This window comes from Solea solea, chromosome 11, assembly GCF_958295425.1.
Source record: "Solea solea chromosome 11, fSolSol10.1, whole genome shotgun sequence".
NCBI classification, from domain to species: domain Eukaryota; kingdom Metazoa; phylum Chordata; class Actinopteri; order Pleuronectiformes; family Soleidae; genus Solea; species Solea solea.
The window spans coordinates 22,059,503-22,065,309 of NC_081144.1; the positions used below are offsets into that span (position 1 = coordinate 22,059,503).

Here is a 5,807-nt window from a genome sequence, read left to right on the forward strand (position 1 = left end):
CACGCGTTGTGTTTTTATTTATCATGAATTTTGAAGCGTGACTTTATTTGAACTTGTTGAAATCAGCTGGTGAGGTCAGTGATGAGTGGTTTAGTGACTGTAGTTACTTGGAGGATGTTTCCTTTGTCATAGCGCCCTCACCAGGTCTAATATTTATAATATAATAATATTTACTACTACTATTATTAGTAATAGTAATCCCATTAACCTCACATACACACAGGATTAACAACAGCAGGGTGTATTAACATTAAATATATGATATGATAAATATTTGTTGGTATTTATTAATATATGGTGTTTTCTACAGTATTTTCTGTAATTCATTTTCAGTCATTTCTCATTTGTTTTCATTGTCACTGTTTTTTTCTACGTTGCCATTGATTATCCTGATTCTGATTCATTATTACAGTTGTTTCCAAATACAATATTAAATACTCAGACATTCTTACTGCTTGTTATAGTGTTTACAAACAATATATTAAAAGCATACACATTCAGTAAGAGTAATAAAAGTATTATATTTATTTCAGTGTTTTATCCAAATAAAAGGCACAAGTGTAAATCTTGAAAATAATTTCCTCTAAATCCACACTTAAAGACTTATATTTGATGTAATTTGTGTAATCAATGCATCACAGCCACATTGTCCTCACTTTGACAAAAATGTCCTTATTTCCTGTTTAAGTTTTTTCTGTTACTCACAAAGCTGCGTCCTAGATGAGTCAAAGGCTGTCACTCAAGATGCGTATGACCGTCCTGTCTCCAGGGTCATCCTCCACGTGTGGGTCTTCAGACGGCTGCAGAGACCGATCTGTGATAGGCACACATGGGGTTTGCGTAGCTATGCTTTGTAGGACACAGCACTGACTTCCATTCAGTCTTAAACAAAGCAATTCTCCATGTGGACCTAAAGAGGTAAGAAATACAAGGACACACACACATAAAAATGTAATTTCTAAACAGTCCTCTAAAACCTTTTATTGTTTATGTAGTTAATACTTGTGATTTAATTTTACATTTGTTATTTTCCTTTAGAATTTTCCACTCTATGAGCAACACTCTAAAATTGCCCATAGGTGTGAGCAGTGGCAATTTTGGTCTGGAAATTCTGGTGAAAATCTATTAATGCAATCCAGAAATACCACGTGTTACTCTCATACCTTGACCACCGCACCTTTGACACAAAATGACAGCTGAATAATGCCAATCTGATGACATACACAGCTACACTGCATGACGTGTCTACAGAGGAAATTGCGTCATCAAAAGAAAACTGCGGAAATTTCATTGGGGACAAATTTGAATTTATTATTAACTTGTGCTCAACGGCATTTTGGACGCAGGAAAACTTCAATAAACGCTTCTAATCCTCCCCTGCACAGCAGCGCCCTCTGGTGGGGCTGTGCCTAATGCAAAGACACCATTGGGTGTGAGTGAATGATTGTTCATCTCTATTTAGCCCTGCGATGGACTGGCGACCTGTCCAGGGTGTGACCCCGCATTTCGCCCTATGTCTGCAGCCCAGCGACCCTCATGTAGAGGATAAAGCATGAGATGATGAATGAATGAATGAATTAATTAATTAATTTATTGTCTTTTAGAACTCCATGTTTTTCTTACTGTTTGTCTGCTGTTGTGCTGATTTATTATTATAAACACCTGCATTCATGTATGTTTTTAGTGATCAGAAAGAACCCTTTACGATCAGGTTCAGGAAGTCACCTGAAGATGGCGCCACCTCTCAGCTTATCACCAGTGTGGCTGTGGCTGCAGCCTGATGTGAAACAGCTTTTCAGGGGAAACAAGTAAACGGTTCACGTCGCCCTCTGAACCCATGGGAAGAGTTTCTGAATGAGGCTGTTTGACACATCACCCGTGAATCACCAGTCGACTGGGTCGTGCTGAGGGTCAGTCAGTAGTGAGGCCCTGTCGACGTGTCCGAGCCGATTTAAATATGTGCACACGTTTGTGTCATTGTTGTCGTCCTGTACTTTGTAACTGGCTTGGCTGTGCGGGAGACTTTGAGGCAAAGACAAAGGCCGTGTGTCACGTTAATGGAGCCCTGAGGTTCTGAATAGCATGTAAGCTCAGATCCCAGCGGTGGGTCCACTGTGCAGCAGAGCTGCTGTTGAACACATTAAAGTGTAGTTCAACGGAAAACACCGAGGCCATCTGTTAGGCAACAGAGAGACAACACAACTCTCGGCCTCCAGCTTCTCCAATGCTGAAAAAAGAGTCACATAAACAGCACAATTATCCCCCCAGCAAGTGTCTCTTGCATCTTTGTTGCTTAGGAACTCACTGTGGACTTGTCTTGAAAGGGTAAGTCTAGTTTATTGGTTGTTAGACTGGACTAATAAAATATTTGTCCAGTGTAGATGTTCTTCTTCTTTCAGTTTCTCCCTTTAGAGGTCGCCATGGCGGATCATTTGCCTCCATCTTGACCTATCCACTAGCATTTCTCAAACTGTGGGGGGACGCAAGATCACTCCTGGGTGTTGTGTGATTTTTTTTTTAGGTCACAACGTGTAGCAGGCAGAACTAACGTTTTGCCGTCGGAGCAACTCATTTTAGGGATGTAGAAGAAACAAATCCACTGCCATGGTGATCACTCTCTTTCGTCTAGACAAAGAATGTGGGTTTGGAGAATGGACACTCTTACTGTCAGCCAATGTGAATGATGATTCACAGAGATGAGCAAATATAATGACGTGTATCTCAGTCTTGGACTCGCATGCATGTGGTAGGAGATGAAGAAAGACTCCTCTGTGTGTTGTGTCTCAAAACTCTAATAAATTGAAGAGACACTTAAAGACACACACTCCAGTCACGTCAGTAAGAGGAAACTTTGTGAATACTGTGATAACAGCATGTGTAAACAACAAAGCACAACTGGCATCCTATAGATGTTTGTTTTAATAAAAGTTATTCGTGACCCACCGTTACAATTTTGTTTGTGTTGGAGGCGCCATGGAAATGTTTCTTCCTCCAAAGCGGAGACCCGAAAGAAAAAGGTTTGAGAAGCACTGTGTTACACCAACTGTCCTCATATCCTCCTTCACAACATCTCTGTGGTCTTCTGCTTTTCCTACTTCTCTGCAGCTCAATCTACATGTAGATGTTATATTTCCATATGATTCAAGATCCATGGAGACAGTCAGCATGTTCTCTCTGCTCGGTTAAGTTGAGCTGTTGAGTTTTAGGTCAACTATGCCATTGAATTGGAATATTGTCCTGTTACTGTCAGCCTCCACGACACTATGTGGCAACACTCTTTAATAATAGACATTTTCTGAGGGCCTATTAGCTGTTTCTCAATCCAAGGGCTGGATTCTATGGAGTATGCATTTGTCAACCTGACGTTGTCAAAATGTTTCACAGTACTCACCCTTCAGAGGATTCAGCCCTTGGACTGAGAAACAGCTAGCAAGTCACAGACCAAAAGAACTTTAGCCCGCAGCTAGTTGTTAGCATGTCAAGAGCCATTCTGTGTCCTTCTACCATCCATTAACCCCTCATCAGTCCAGTATTTTTGGACCTTGTCAGTTCAATTGTATTTACAGGTGTAATTTCCTGCAAAGCGTTTCCTCTTCATCAGCTGGGAACCAACCTTCCTTGACGTTTCATCCTTTTAATTCCAGTACATCTCAGGATGGTGGGGTAACAGTTTCCCTGATCCTCCATGCAGCTGGATTTTGATGCTCAGGTTCCACTATGTTGCTGTTTGGGTCCCCCAGCTATTGTCTCGTCTGCATAGACAGAGCAAGAAGCTCCCCTTCTCCTCTTCTTCTGAGAGATCTTTGATGAGAGTCTTTGGCTTCTGTGTACCCGATCATACAAGTGAGCCACAGGACATCCTGCAAGATTTCTCGTCTACTTCTATTATTTTGGGTTTAAAACCTGGGGACAGGAACAGTTGGACATGTGAAGAGATATGGAAAAGACATAGCAAGCCTCCGGCTCCAGTTCTTATCAGTCCATCTGTCTGTGTGATGACAATAAGCAAACAATGAATATGCACCACCTGCCTCTGTATAGTTTTTCTACTGCCATCTGCTGGTAAGGAAAGTAGTCTCCTCTCACCAAGGTGCTGGTAGCTTGTTGGCTGTAGACGATGATGGGTGTGTGTGTGTGTGTGTGTGTGTGTTTTTCCCCCCAACACATGCCAACTGAGGCAACATGGCAGTTGGTTGACATTCTTAGCCATCTGTCAACAGTTGGAGCAGTGCATCCTGGGCTTAACACTTCAGCTAGTTCCTGTTTAACACCTCTACACTGACCCTGTGTCAGAGCAGGACAGAGTGAAAACTGAGAGTCTGGACTGGGCGGAAAGTTACACACTGTCAATGCATGCTGATCTTAAATGGCTGGTTAGTTCACCACATTTATAAATTAAACATTCTGGATTGGATTCTTTGAAATTTGGATATTAAAAGTGCAGTAGACAGTGATCTTCATCTGCAGGTTGTTACGATTATTATTATTATGGCTCTATGTACTGAGCTCCTCTCATCAAATAAGCACAGATACCGTCACATTGGTTTCATACACTGCAGATGGCCCAATGCAATCTCTTCATGTATGAAACTCTGAATATTAACATGTATTGCATATTGTCCCAATTGTCCCAAGCAGTTGTTGCTGATGCTGGAATAAGAGCCAAAAGAGACAAGGAAGAAGTGCAACCATGGAATCCTGGTGAGAAATTGGAACGCTAGACTGACGCAGAGCCTCATTTAAGATAGGTCCCCCCCCCCCCCAACCGTTCAATTGGTCCAGAGTAAAATGGTTAGGAACAGAAAAATGTCAGTCCCTTGCAGTCAGTGTAAATATCCCAGGGAAGTCGAGGCAATCGCCCTGCAGTCTACTCTCAGACGAAGCTTGAACAGCCACAAACTGGGCAGGAAAATGATGGAAGGCGTAATGAAAACACAGCATGTGGTAAGTGTGACCCAGCACTAACAACCATACCACTAGTGTCCCGTAAGAGAATTAGCAAAGGCTGGCTCTAACAACATAGAGCATCTTTAAAACTTGATTCAATTTGAATCTTTTGAATCTTTAAAATCCCACGTCAAGCCTTTTTCTGCATGCACTTGTCTTCTCTCGGTGTCACTATAAAACAACAGTACATTTTTAGTGAATTATCTCATTTATTTAAGTATAAATACCAAAAAATATGCATCAAATCATTCATTTAATTGCCCCTTTTTCCTATACATGTAATGGTATTTTCTGTAAGTGTTTACAATGGGGCTCTTTAATACTATAACTCTTTGTATGGAGATTTTACCAGCACTGGTAAACTGTATATACTGAATACTTCTAGCAGCAGCCTCCTTCATAAAGGACACTGACCTGTTGTATTGTGTTGTATTTAACATTTCTGTTCCTTCTTTTAAAGACAACATGACAGTTTCCATATGTCTCTGCTGGGGAAATGAAAATCTTGGATAGGACCAGAAAAGGCTAAAATCTCTTGACCTCGTGTTGCTGTGTGACTCATCTGTCTTCTTACAGAAATCTAAAAAGAATTAAGAGAAGAATGTTTAAGCTTATTCATTCAGGCCCCAGTAAAGGTATTATCTGCCAAGTTCTGTTGTCATAAACTCCCCAAGCTCCATTCATGCAGTTATTACCAAAAAAAGATGAGCATTTAAAAGGTATAACAATAAATGAACACCATATTTTCTCCCACTGGCTGGTGTCGTTTACTGTCTGCCTGTGTTTCCAGGAACAGGCCATGATGTCCTGTGGCTCACATGTATGATTCATGGGATTTTGTGCAGATGGAGAAGCTGCAG

General features: G+C 41.2%; 1 long non-coding RNA gene across 1 annotated transcript; it reads left to right on the forward strand.

The window, feature by feature from the left end:
• The first annotated feature begins 3,644 nt into the window (after positions 1-3,644).
• Positions 3,645-5,807, forward strand: LOC131468805 (uncharacterized). The gene is made up of 3 exons (XR_009241741.1): positions 3,645-4,944; positions 5,408-5,666; positions 5,738-5,807. It is a non-coding gene; the product is annotated as an uncharacterized LOC131468805 (long non-coding RNA).